At 38.6% G+C, this 14,623-nt stretch overlaps 1 protein-coding gene and 1 pseudogene across 2 annotated transcripts in view; both read left to right on the forward strand.

Moving 5' to 3' along the window:
- KCNH1 (potassium voltage-gated channel subfamily H member 1) overlaps window positions 1-14,623 on the forward strand; it is a 452,115-nt gene that overhangs the window by 257,486 nt on the left and 180,006 nt on the right. The gene's annotated exons all lie outside the window — the stretch shown is intronic.
- On the forward strand, window positions 152-13,747 carry LOC103230141 (importin-7 pseudogene; annotated as a pseudogene).

Below are 14,623 nucleotides of genomic sequence, written 5' to 3' on the forward strand. Positions count from 1 at the left end.
TCTTTATAAATTACCCAGTCTCAGGTATTTCTTTATAGCAATGAAAGAATGGACTAATACACTGTGTTTATGAAGAGCTGGAAAAAGGAAGAAAAGAACACACTCTTTTTTTTTTTTTTTTTTTTTTGTAAAATAGGAGAAAACTGTTTAAAAGCAGAAGTGAAGGGAGATTGAAACTTCTTTGCTAGTAGCTAGGGAATAATTATAATCCTTAGGTCAGTCAGAGGGATGGTATGCAGAGTGTATGGAAAGACCATTTTAATCACCATCATTGTCATCATAGCTAACATTTATTAAGCATTTACCATGGTGCAGGCACTATATAAAGTACTTAACACAGATTATCTTGCTTAATCCTTAAAAAACTCTGTGAAATACACAGAATATATTTTTCCCTTTCTGTAAGTATGGAAACAAACTCAGTCAATTGTCTGGGGCTATCCAGCTAACAAGTGGCAGAGCCAGTATCAGAATCTAAAGACAGCATTGTTCATCTTAAAGAAGGATGCGTTGAAGTGAAGATAATGTACCCTTAAGCCGAATGATCTCATTTCTATGATTTGTATTGGTTCTAAATAGAGAGAAAAAGGCAACTACAGTGGGAAGAATATGTAAGTATCATAGAGAACCAAGGAGATTTATTAGAGTCACTCTGTAATGAACCAGTTCTCATCTCCCTCTGTCTGGGATCTTCAACTTGACAACAGATACTGAGAAGCTAACAGGAACTAAGATTTGAGACTTAACATGTCTACTAATAAAGCATGACTAATAAGATGCTGGGACAAGGATAAGAACATTAATGAAAAGCTACCTGATTAACAGAGGCTGAAGCTGTTAGCAGAGATGATGAGTGTATTTAAAATAGGTGAGTGAGAGCACCTGGGTGACACTGCTCACAGGAGGGGAAAAAAGAGGCTGAGAATCTCAGCTGGGAGAGTACCCTGTGCTTTTTTCATTTCAATTCTTGTGCTGGGAAACCCAAAGTGTACTGTGTTCAGAGATATTCATTAGACCTAAATCAAGCCTTGGATATTGCACATCACAGAGACAGTATTAGCAGTGGAGGTGTCGGGTTGAGGATGGAGAGAGGGACAACACTGGGTTTTTTTTTCCACTGTATTAACATAGATAATATCAGTGACTTCTACTTCCAGACACGAGAGAGTGACTGGAGTTGGACTTACTCTATTACTGTAAACAACTAGAAAACCAGACAAAAATCTATAAAAACTCCTTTTGGTAATTAGTACAGTTCTGTGACTCCTCAGAGAAGGGAAACAAATGACATAAGCCCTGTGATAATACCAACTTTCTGCCTGGAGATACTTTCTGGACCACAATACACACTCGAGAAGAGCATGATATCACAGAGTTGAGAAGACAAAAATTAGAAGAGGTTGAGTGGCTGGAATGTGCTCAGTAGAGAAAATGCTGAGGATCTTTACAGAGTTCCTCTTGCAACTACAGCTCACTGCTATATGTAGGCTGAAACTGCATAAGCCAGGCAAAGAACTACCAGGTATCTGTAAGCTGAATATTTCCAGAGGCAATACGGGGCTGGTAGAAGTTTGAGTTATGACCAGCCAGGGTTTAGGGTCCTGCTTAATATTGACGGCTTTCCAAAATAAGTCACAGCTTAGTTATAGGACTAAATAAGCCCTAAAGTCTACTTAATAAAGTTTTAATAAAGCCTAAAAAAGGATCAAACTGATATGTAATTAAGTTAACTGCCAGTCAGAACACAGTTCAACATCCATTAAAGAGGACAGTATTCAGCATTCAACAATATGAAGGCACAATGTCCAGCATCCAATCCAAAATTACCAGGCATGCCTAAAAGCAACAAAACAAAACAAAACACATGACCCATAACTAGGAGAAAAATCAGTTAATGGAAATAGACCTAAAACGACAGAGAAAATAGAATTGACAAACAGGGTCTTTTGAACAGCTGTTGTAAATATGCATGTCATTGGAGTCCCAGAAAGGATGAAGGGCAGAAAAAATTTCAACTAGTGGCTAAAAACTTTTCATATTTTATGAAAACTATAAACTCACAGATCCAGGCAGGTCAACAACTCCAAGAAGGATAAAACACAAAAGAGAAAATTTTAAGAGCTGACAAAAAAATTACATACAGAGGAACAAAGATAACAATACTCACATATGTCTTGTCAGAAACTTTTAAATGAGAAGAAAATGAAATCACATCTTTAAAGAGCTGTAACGAAAACAGCAAACTGTCAACCTAGAGTTCTATATCCAATAAAAATACCATTCAAAAATAAAAATGAAATGAAAACCTTTTCAGGCAAACAAAAGCTGACAGAATTATTCACCAGTGGACTTAAGATGCAAGTTCTTCAGATGCAAGACAAATGCTATCAGTGAAACTTAAATCTATACAAATGAAGGAAGAGCATCATACATGGATAAATGCAAAGAATAAACAGCAAATCCCAAAAGGTTATATACTTTATGATTCCATATATTCAGTATTCTTGAAATGACAAAATTATAGAAGTGGAAAACAGGTTAGTGGTTGGTAGGAGTTAATGAGAAGAGGATTAAAGGAAAGTTGGAAGGAAGTAGGTGTGACTATAAAAGGGAAATGAGGAATCTTGTGATGAAATGTTGTTAAGATATTTTAGTGGGGAAATAGTCTTTCAACAAGTGGTTCTACAAAATTGGATGTTCATATACAAAAAATGAACTTCAACCCTTTAGACTCAAAATTTAACTCGAAATAGGTAGTATACTGAAACATAAAAATTAAAACTGTAAAACTAGAAGTTTTTCAACATTGGCATATACAAAGATTTCTTAGGACACAAGACATTTGAGACATAAAAGCGAAGAAATGATACATTGGACTTTATCAAAGGCACTATTAAGAAAGACACCATTAAGAAAATGAAATTTCTAGCCACAGACTAAGCTGATAAAGATTTGAATCCCAAATGTATTAAAAAAACTTATACAACTCAATTAAAAATAATTTTTTAAATAGGCGGAAGATTTGGACAGACACTTCACACACACACACACACACACACACACACACGCACACGTGAATGGCCAAAGGCACATGAAAAGATGCTCCATTTAATTAGTCATCAAGGAAAGGCTATTGAAAACTACAATGAGCTACCCACTATGATTAATAAAATTCAAAAGACTTACATATATTGCTTGTGGGTACGTAGAATAGTATTAACATTTTGGAAATCAGCTTGGCAATTTCTTATAAAGTTAGACATACACTTATAAGACCTGGTGTTTCCACTTCTGTTCATTTACCAAAGAGCAATGAAAACATATGTTCACACAAAAACTTGTATATCAGTGTTCATAATAACTAAAATGAGGGGAAAATATCAAATGTCCTTAAGCAGATGAATGCAAAACAAACTTTATTTATATAAGGGAATACTCTCTGCAATAAAAAAGCAATGTATTAGAGATATGCATGACACATGGTTGAATTTCAAATATATTATCCTGAGTTATAAAACAGTCCAGATCCCAAATAGTACATGCAGTAGGATTTAATTTATCTGGAATTATAGAAAAGGGCAAAACTTACTTAAAATGACAAAGTAGCTCAATTGTTGCCTAGGGCTGGTCATTTTGGGACAGAGGGGGCACAAGGGACTTTTTTTTGGGGTAAAAAAATATCCTGTATCTTGAATGTGTTGGTTATATGGTGGTCACATTTGTGAAAACACATCAAGCTATGAACTCAAATGGAAGTACTTTGTCACATGTAAATTATACCTCAATAAAATTGTTTTTCAGAAAGCACTGTCTAATTGCTTTTCACAGTACCTTTGGTCACATAGCCACATGTCAGGCTAAAGCAGAGGAGCATCTGTGGGTGGTTTTCTATTCTTGACATTGCCCCCACTTTAATATGAATTTGCTTTGGACATATATATGTGTGTGTGTGTGTGTGTAAACATATATGTATATGTGTGCATGGATATAAATATTGAAATAAAACTCACCTACCATACAATTTGCATAATTAAAATGTACAATTCAATAGTTTTAAGTATATTTATTGAGTTGTGCAACCATCATCACTATCAATTTCAGAACATTTTCATAACTCCCAAAAGAAACCCCATACCCATTTTCAGTCACTTTCCATTTCTCCTCACATTTTGTAGGCCTAGGCAACCACTAATCTACTTTTTCTAAATCTAGATTTACCTGTTCTGGACACTTTATATAAATAGAATTGTACAATATGTGGTCTTTTGTGATTGGCTTATTTCACTTGGAATAACATTTTCAAGGTTCTAATATTTTGTAGCATTTATCAGTACTTCATTCCTTTTTATTACTGAATAATATTTTATTGTATGACTATACCACATCTAATTCATCTGTTCATCAGTTGACAGGTATATGGGCTGTTTTCACTTTTTTGGCCATTATGAACAATGCTCCTCTGAACGTTATTGAACATTTATGTACAAGTTTTCATATGGACATTTGTTTCTGCCTTTTTTGGGTACAGACTTAGGAGTGGAATTGCTGAGTCATCTGGTAACTCCACATTTAACATCTTGAGGAACTGCTAAACTGTTTTCCAAAGCATCTGCACCACTTTACATTCTTCGAACAATTTCAGTGTTCTAATGTTTCTACATCATCACTAACACTTGTCGTTTTGATTATGGCCATTTTAATGGGTGTAACGTGATGTCTCATTGTGGTTTTGATTTGCATTTCCCCTATGACTACGGATGTTGAACAGCTTTTCATGTGCTTATTGGCCATTTCTGTATCTTCTTTGGAGAAATATCTGTTTAGATCCTTTGCCTATTTTGGGTTATTAATATTTTCACTATTGGGTTATGAGTTTTTTTAATAATATATTCTGTGTACAAATCTCTTATGAGGTATTTTATTTGCAAATATTTTCTGCTAGTCTGTGGGTTGCATTTTTTCTTGCTTGATGGTATCTTTTGCAGTACAAAAGTTTAGGTTTTCACATAGTCCAATTTATCTAGTTTTCTTCTGTAGACTGTACTTTTGGTGTCACAATTAAGGAGGCTTTGTCTAACTCAGGATCATAAAGATTTGCTCCTATATTTTCATCTAAGAGTTTTAGAGCATTAGCTTTTACAATTAGGACTATGATAAATTTTGAGTTAAATTTTGTGTATGGTGTGAGGTAGGGGTCCAACTTCATTCACTTGCATGCAGATATCCAGTTGTCTTAACACTATTTGTTGAAAAAGTTTTTATTCCCCCATTGAGTTGTATTGGTATATACCCATTTTGTTTTCAAGTAAAGCTGATCTGTAACATACTTTTTGACCCACATTTAGCCTGGATCCATCAGCTACCTGAGATAGAGAATGACGAGAGGGATCAAAATGGGAATTCACCCGTTTCATTTGATTGTGCTTTGCCCCACAATCTAGGCTAAGTTGCAAAATAAAAATGATCTATCTTAAAGAGTTGGGGGAAAAGTAAGAGAGGGGCCTGATTCCAGTTTGAAAAACAGAGGTTCTGAACTGTACCTTTCTCTCTACTTTGGAAAATGCGATTGGGGTGTAGGAGAGACTAGTAAGGTGGCCTAGTTTCCATTCTATCTGGAGATACTGTTTTTCGAAGTCTTCCCTTACATAAAATGCATTTATTAGAAAAAAATAACACTTAAGAGTTACAAAGCTTAGCTTCAGCACTGTGTGTACACTGTGAACATTTAGGCATCAAATGAACAGCTGCCTTTTTTTTTCTTTGTCACCTTATTCCTACTGCCCTAGAACGCAAGATCGTTTAGTTTGACCCAAAATGTTCTCTAAAGACTATGAGCTTTGAGTTTTAATAAGTAGTTAACAGATTTAGATCTGAATTTGATACTGCTTTGGTGCTTAAAAACTATATGACCTTGGTCAAGATGTCTAAACTTTTTGAGCTCAGTTTCAGGTAAAACATGGAGTAATAATAAACTACCTTGCAGTATTATTGTAAAGACTGAATTAATGAGCTGTCATATGAAAATATTTGTTCCAGACATTGCACATAATATCTCTGCATTGGGAGACTATGGGAGCATATATTTAGCCTGACAAATGAAGCAGATTATATTCCAGAGATAGCTTTAATATTACCTTCCATTCCACATGTTCTTTTAAAAATTTGCCTTTGATACTTGTTCTCTGCCCTTGAATCTGGAAAACCTTGCGGCTATGGCAGAAGTCACATTATAGTGATAGGCTAAGTCATCAAAGGTAATACAGATTCTGCGTGATTTATTTGGGACACCTGCTCTTATAACCCAACTACCGGCCGGGCGCAGTGGCTCATGCCTGTAATTCCAGCATTTGGGAGGCTGAGGCGGGTGGATCACAAGGTCAGGAGATCGAGACCATCCTGGCTAACACGGTGAAACCCTGTCTCTACTAAAAAATACAAAAAATTAGCCAGGCATGTTGGCGGGCGCCTGTAGTCCCAGCTACTTGGGAGGCTGAGGCAGGAGAACAGTGTAAACCTGGGAGGCGGAGCTTGCAGTAAACCGAGATTGCGCCACTGCACTCCAGACTGGGAGAGAGAGCAAGACTCCGTCTCAAAAAAAAAGAAAAAAAAAAAAACAAGAAAAAAAGAAATAAAAAAGGAACCCAGCTACCATTCTGTAAAGAAACTCACACAGCCACATGGAAGGGCCATGTATAGGTGTTCCAGCTTACAGCTTCAGGTTATAGCTGACAGCATGGGTCAACCACCAGTTATGGCTCATAGATGATTCCAATTAAGTCACCCCAGTCTTTGGATCTTTCTGACTGAGGCTCCAGATGTCAAGAAACAGAGACAAACCATCCTGCTGGGCCTTTTCTAAATTTCTCATGCTCAGAATCAGTGAACATAGTAAAATGCTAGTTGTCTTACACTGCTAAGGGTGAGGTGATTTGTTTTGGTGCACTCAAAACCAGGATTTTCTCTACCTGCCTTGATTGTTGTTGTCCAAGTACCTCAGTCCCTCCATAGGCATAGGATTTGGGCACTAAAGCTGCAGCCCAAACCCTTAAGGTTACCATCCATTGAGTATTTACTGTGTGCAGTGGCAGCTGACACACGTTTTGCTTGCAATTAGTCCTCACAGCACAGGAAGCTATCTTCCTCCTCCTTTCTTTTCTCACTTCCCCACTTGTTTTGCTGAGTTGAGAGGAACTTGGTGATAATCTTTTACTACCAACTCCGTTCTTGAAGGAGTGTGGTAGGGGTACCTGGAGCTACATAGTGGACCTCAGCCCTGCAATGCCTTAGTCTCCCCTAAGCTGCTCCTCGTTCCCCACATCCTCACTGCCATGGCATTGCTACCATGCTGAGGGGGTAGAGACAGCATTCTGGGGTCACACCTGACTCAATAGTGGAGATAGCTGCTCTGCTGTCAGGCTGAGGGAAGCCTGCCCCAGCACCATCCGCTCCATGCCATAGGCATGTGAGAGCTGGGCTCAGTTAGTATCAGAGGGGATCCAGCCAAACCCTCTGCATATTTCTTGTAAATTAGCTCTACCCTTAGCAGTGGACTCATGAGGCTCTCTGGAATGTGCTATTCCATCCTGCACTGATGCAGTTGGCACCTGCCATGGCACCTCTAGTTAGCAAGTTTTCTAATTTCCCTCTCCTGAGAAGGGTGCATGTGCTTGTATGATCAGTAGCCCCAGAAACTACCACTTGAGGCCTTTCTACATGACAGGGGAGAGGTCAGGGTTGTCAGAATTCAGAAGTACTTCACTTGGAGCACCTAATGCTCTGGAACAGAGGGTGAACAAGTTAAGCATAGAGACCTGCATCAAGAAGGAAGGACACAGTTCTGGTTGCAGCCTTTCATGAGGGAACACTGGCAAGGCACAGCTCCTGTGGGCCTCATCACCTGACTTTCCCTGTTTTCCTAATAAGAGCTGTGAAGAGGAGGGTTGAGGAATAAAATGTAATGCCAGTAATGGAGGTACCATTCAGATCTCACACATAGACTTGGAAACATTACTTAAAATCTGTCATCTGTAACTTAACTGGAAATGGCATTTACTATTGTCAAGGGGGAAAGCGGTTTTGACTAAGCTGGTCACCAGCTCAGAAACCTCTGGTGACTATATGTTGCCCAAAGTACTGATGCTGGAGTTTTATATGGTGTCGAGTGTACTTCAGCCATCTTCCCAGATTGCAGCCTGCTAGTAATCCTGTACTCAAGAGCTAGTAATGTGATTTTGGATAAGGCCTATTCTGGGTCTGCACTTTGTCTTTTGTAAAATGAAGAGCCTAACCTAGATGGTCTTGAGGTTTTCAGAGCTAAAAGTAATCTTTGATTCCATCCTCCTTCACCCCCTAGTGCCCAACACTCTGCTGGGTAACGAGCATGTTCTTGATGGGTACATTGGTAGGCTCACCAGGTAAAGCAGACCAAGCCTTTCTGCTCCTTATCATCCCTAAACTTAAAATTTTTTCTTTTGGAAGCTCTTCATGGATTCAAGGAAGGTCTCTTGGCCATTCCTTTTTTTCATAGGGGATAAGTGATGCTCCTTTCTTCCTGAACCTTCTAACACAAGTCATCAAAGCCTAACTTGACATGCATCCCCTGAAGTCCCTTCTCTTGCCTTCTAGGACAGGGCAAATCACAGTTAGTATTTGGTTTTCCTGCCATACAGTTCACTGGCTTCAGGGAATCTGTGGGGAAGAAAGGGACACTCCTATTGGTTTGTACATTTTTGAGATTCAGCCAAACAATAGTGAGCTAAGACTTCCTTAAGCTGAGATAAGGGCCTTTGCTCCATTTCCTGAACATTTCTCTAATGTTGCCCTTTCCACAAGAGCAGGAACTGGGTCTTATTTCTATTTGTATGTCCAGCATCTAGCACAGTAACTCTTAAGTGGATGCTCACAAATACTTACTTTGAGCAAAGCAAAAAGGAATAGTTTTTCATTCCTGCCTCTAACTGTTGAAAATATTGGCCATGCATGGTGACTCAGGCTTGTAAATCCAGCACTTTGGGAGGCTGAGGGAGGATGATTGCTTGAGACCAGGAGTTTGAGACCAGCCCGGGCAACTTAATGAGACCCTATCTCTACAACAACACAAAATCAGTTTGGCATGGTAGCATGAGCCTGCAGTCCCAGCTACTTGGGAGGCTGAGGCTGAGGATCACTTGAGCCCAGGAGTTCAAGGTTGCGGCGAGTTAAGATTGCACCACTGCCCTTTTGCGCCAGTTGCTGCTGCGGCAGGTCCATGTGTGCAGTGAGTAGCACTATTCCTGGCCCAGTAGCACCCAAGCCCCAGGTTTGACCGAGTCTGTGCTGCGATGGACCCCAACACCATTATGGAGGCCCTGCAGGGCACCATGGACCCAGCCCTGCGAGAGACCTTGGAGTGCCAGCTCAGTGAAACACACAAGTCTCTGAATTTTGTCTCACCGCTGCTCCAGATTACTGTTGGAACAACTGGATTTACCTGTGAGACAGGCAGGTGTTATCTGTTTGAAAAATGTAACATAATATTGGCCTGGTCGAGAAACAGCACAAGGGTATATATATCCCCTTATACTATTCCAGAAGAATGATTGCCATTGTATTTGAGAAAATATTGTAGAAGCCATTATCCATTCTCCTGCGCTCATCAGGGTACAGCTTACTACATGCATTCATCACATCATCAAACATGATTATCCAAGCTGCTGGATGGCCATTGTGGACAAAATTGGCTTTTATCTTCAGTACGATAACAGTGCTTGTTGGCTAGGAATTCTTCTTTGCCTTTATCAGCTTGGAAAAATTATGAGTATAAAAAACTAGAGGAGTGGAGTCCATTAGTAGCAGCAATGCAGCATTTTCTGCCATTTCTAAAGGATCATTTTATCCAGCTTCTTTCTGACCAGTCTGATCAGTCTGTCATCATCCAGAAACAAATATTCAAGATCTTCTATGCTCTTATTCAGCATATACTACCACTGGAACTGACAAACCAACAGAACCTGACAGAATGGATAGAAATTTTGAAGACTGAAACACTTCGAATTGAAGAAGACGATCGACCTGAGTTATCATAGTGAAAATGCAAGAAGTGGGCCTTACATATTTTAGCAAGACTTTTTGAAAGATATGGAAGCCCTGGCAATGTTTCTTCCTAGGAGTATAGTGAGTTGGCTGAAGTATTTCTGAAGGCATTTGTTGTTGGTGTCCAGCAAGTTTTATTAAAGGTGTTATAACAATACAAGGAGAAGCAATATATGGTTCCTCAAGTTTTACAACAGACATTAAATTCTATTAATCAAGGAGTTTCTCATACTCTCACCTGGAAGAATCTGAAACCCCATATACAAGGCATTATCCAAGATGTTATTTTTCCATTGATGTGTTATACCGATGCTGATGAGGAACTTTGGGAAGAAGACCCTTACGAATATATACGCATGAAGTTTGATGTGTTTGAAGATTTCATTTCTTTTACCACTGCTGCCCAGAAGCTTTTGTTTACAGCCCGTAGTAAGAGGAAACAGGTACTTCAAAAGACTATGGGATTTTGTTACCAGATTCTTACAGAACCAAATGCTGACCTTTGAAAAACAGATGGAGCCCAGCATATGATTGGGTCTTGAGCTGAAATACTTCTGAAGAAGAAGATCTATAAAGATCAGATGGAATACATGTTGCAGAATCATGTATTCTTTCTCTTCAGCAGTGAACTAGGCTACATGAGAGCAAGGGCTTGCTGGGTGCTTCACTATTTTTGTGAAGTAAAGTTCAAAAGTGATCAGAACCTTCAGACAGCTTTAGAGCTAACAAGAAGATGTCTGATTGATGATAGAGACATGCCTGTGAAAGTGGAAGCTGCCATTGTTTTTCAAGTATTGATCAGCAATCAAGAAAAATTTAAAGAATATATCACACCATTCATCAGACCTATAATGCAGGCTCTTCTTCATATTATAAGAGAAACAGAAAATGATGACCTTACCAATGTATTTCGGAAAATGATCTGTGAAAATAGCGAAGTTACTCTTATTGCAGTAGAAATGACACAACAGTTGGCAATGATATTTAGCCAAGTAATCCAGATCGGGCCTGATAAAGTAGGTAGTGATGACAAAGCAGTTACTGCTATGGGAATTCTGAATACAGCTGACACACTTCTTAGTTGTAGTTGAAGATCATAGATAACCCAACAGCTTGAGGGAATCTGCTTACAGGTCACTGGCACTGTTTTACAACAGCATGTCTCAGAATCCTATGAGGAGATATTCTCTTTAGCGCATAGCCTGACATGTCAACAAGTGTCTCCACAAATGTGGCAGCTACTACCCCTTGTATTTGAAGTCTTTCAGCAAGATGGCTTTGATTACTTTACAGATATGATGCAGCTCCTTTATAATTATGTAACAGTTCTTAGCAAGACACTTCTGTCTGATACCAAGTATCTTGAAATGATACACAGTATGTGCAAAAAGGTTCTTACAGGAGTTGCAGGAGAAGATGCAGAGTGTCATGCGGCAAAATTGTTAGAGGTCATCATTCTGCAGTGCAAAGGGCATGACATTGACTAGTGCATTTCCTTATTTGTGCAAGCAGCCTTAGAAAGACTGACGAGAGGTTAAGACAAGTGAACTTTGAACTATATGTCTGCAAGTTGCAATTGCAGCTTTGCATTATAATACATACCTATTACTCAATACCTTAGAAAATCTTCACTTCCCTAATAATGTTGAACCAGTTACAAATAATTTTATTAGACAGTGGCTTAATGATGTTGACTGTTTCTTGAGGCTTCATGACAGAAATATGTGTGGTCTCATTCTCTGTGCTCTTATTGATATGGAACAGACACCCCAAGGTTTGAATCAGGTTTCTGGACAGATTTTGCCAGGTTTTATCCTTTTATTTAATGGATTGAAAAGAGCACATGCCTGCCATGCTCTTTTGTCCAAGAATGAGAGTGATGATGATGAAGCTGAAGATGATGATGAAACTGAGGAACTGGGGAGTGATGAAGATGATATTGATAAAGATGAGAAAGAATATTTGGAGATTCTGACTAAGCAGGCAGGTGAAGATGGAGATGATGAAAATTGGGAAGAAGATGATGCTGAAGAAACTGCTCGGGAAGGCTATTCCACAGTCATTGATGATGAAGATAACCCTGTTGTTGAGTATCAGATATTTAAAGCTATCTTTCAGACTATTCAAAATCATAATCCTGTGTGGTATCAGTCTCTGACTCATGGTCTTAATGAATAACAAAGAAAATAGTTACAGACTTAGCAACTCTGGCCGATCAAAGAAGAGCAGCCCATGAAACCAAAATGATTGAGACGCACAGAGGATACAAATTCAGTGCTCCAGTTGTGCCAGATTCTTTCAATTTTGGAGGCCCAGCACCAGGGATGAATTGATTTATCTCTTTCTTTCCTACTGTGTGATTGTAGTGAAGAGCTTGTGTTCCTCCTACTAGTGGTTCCAGAACCGGTTCATGTTATCTATTCTAAACTAATGATCAATAGATGGACAGAAAAAAAAATCACAACAATAATCCTGGGAGATAGGACCTGACCATGCAACCTGGCACTGGAAAAGAAACCGGCGGGATTTTGGGGGTGGGGAGGACTGGAAGTACCTTAGGGGGTGTATTTTCTTTATTTTTTGAAGAAAGTAAGATCCTGACTCTGAAGCTTCAAAGTGACACTGTGGAAATCTGACACAAGAGGGGATGTCATGAAGGCAGCTTTTCTTTTTCTGAGGAAAAAATAGGCATGGGCTACTTAAAATGTCTCATTTACAGTATAAAACTCAAAGGTAGATGTAATTTTTAAACCTGTGAGAATTTGTCCAATTTCTGTCTCTTCCTCACCATTGGGTATCTATTCTTTATGTGTAAATAAGATAAGGTAATTTGATAGCCTTATTCAATCTTCATCATTTTTATTCATCATTGTTCCTATGTAGATTATTGGACATTTATTGTAGCACTACATAACTGATTATAAAACTCCGTAAATGAGTTAGCACTTTCATATTGAAACAAGCCTGCTAGCCTACGTATAAAACAGCAAAAAGTTTGCTGTTTATAAAAAGATGTAATGGGGTGGGGGGCAAGGGTAATTTCAAGTTATTGATTTAAAAATGAACTAGCAATTTTGTAGCTGGTGACTTTGTGGTCCACTCACTTCTGATAGGGACTTGAATTCAGTATGTAAAAATGGGTTGGTGGTGTTTCATTGCTGCTAAAAATGACAACTCCCTCTGTGTCCTGTTTTTCTTAAAGCTGTCAGTGTAGAAGTAGGTATTTAAATACCAGATTTTACTGTAAAAAATAAGAAAGGTGGTATCTAGAGCATGTTAATTGGATATGAAGTTCTACTGTTAAAGAGTTGATCTAAGAGTATGGCTAAACATCTATATGTGCAATCTATTAAAAGAACTTAATTCAGCTATTATGTCTTGATTTGATTGCAGTTTTAAAACAACATAACAATTTATAACAATTATAACAATTTTTTCCTCATTGGCCTGTTTTTAATCCTGTACCTAGAAAGAGTACAAAATGCACACTTCAAAAATTGATATTTAACACTTACCCACTTCCCGTTCCCCATCTCTTCTACCCTTCTTGTTGATTGTGGTATCTGATCTTAACTAGATAGGCTGAAGGCATGTGGTTCCCTCCAAAAACACTACTGATACCACTGCAAAAACAAGCCAGCAAAAGAGAGTGTGGAGAGGTTGGCTTGCTTCCCTTTCTTCCTAACTGCATGTTGAAAAATAAGCCTTTATTGATCTTAAACATCTGTCAGATGAGTCATCATTGGGTTATTTTTATATACATGTATATACAAAATATTTCAAATTGAAAGCAACATCTTAATGGATTCAAAACTATTACAAGTTGTTGTCTAAAACAGATGAGAAAATTTATAACTGTAAAAACAAATGTACATATTGATGTTTAAAATGCATAATTAAGAAAAAAAAAAAGATTGCAACACTGAGACACTTTGTCTCAGCCATGTGGACAAATCACCCATTTGGGCACATTTTCACCCTGACTTCTTTCTGTTCAAGCCTTTACAGTAACCACCAGACAGTCCCCCCTTACCCCCACCCCCATGCGAAAACTGTTATTGCCTGGGAAACAGAATAAGACCTGTCTCAGAAAGAAAAGAAAATTCAAAAGTCTGGCCTTACGCATAAACAAAATAGACATCTGTCCCCATGACTCATGATGTAATTTTTAGAGTGCCTATAAGGCCTCGGGCTCCCATATTTATTCTCTGCTTCTGTAGGATCAAGCTCCCAGATATTTGAAATTCCTTTAACAAGGGTAAAGTCTTCATTATATAAAGCACTAAACGTGTGGTTGCTGCTGTGAACAGTAACCTATTGACCTGTATGTGCTCTAAGCCAGTGCTTCTCAGATTTTAATGTGCATACAGATCACCTGAGGGTCTTGTTAACATGCAGATTCTAACACAGTAGGCATGGGGTAGGCTCATGGCTTTGTATTTCTCACAAGCCCCCAGGAAGGCTCTAAGCTAGAGCATCTCAACTGAGAGTGCATCCAACTTATCCATGATGCTATTAAAAAGTTTAGATTCAAGACCTCCATTATAGGCCT

The sequence above is a fragment of the Chlorocebus sabaeus genome, chromosome 25 (assembly GCF_047675955.1).
Source record: "Chlorocebus sabaeus isolate Y175 chromosome 25, mChlSab1.0.hap1, whole genome shotgun sequence".
NCBI classification, from domain to species: Eukaryota; Metazoa; Chordata; class Mammalia; order Primates; family Cercopithecidae; genus Chlorocebus; species Chlorocebus sabaeus.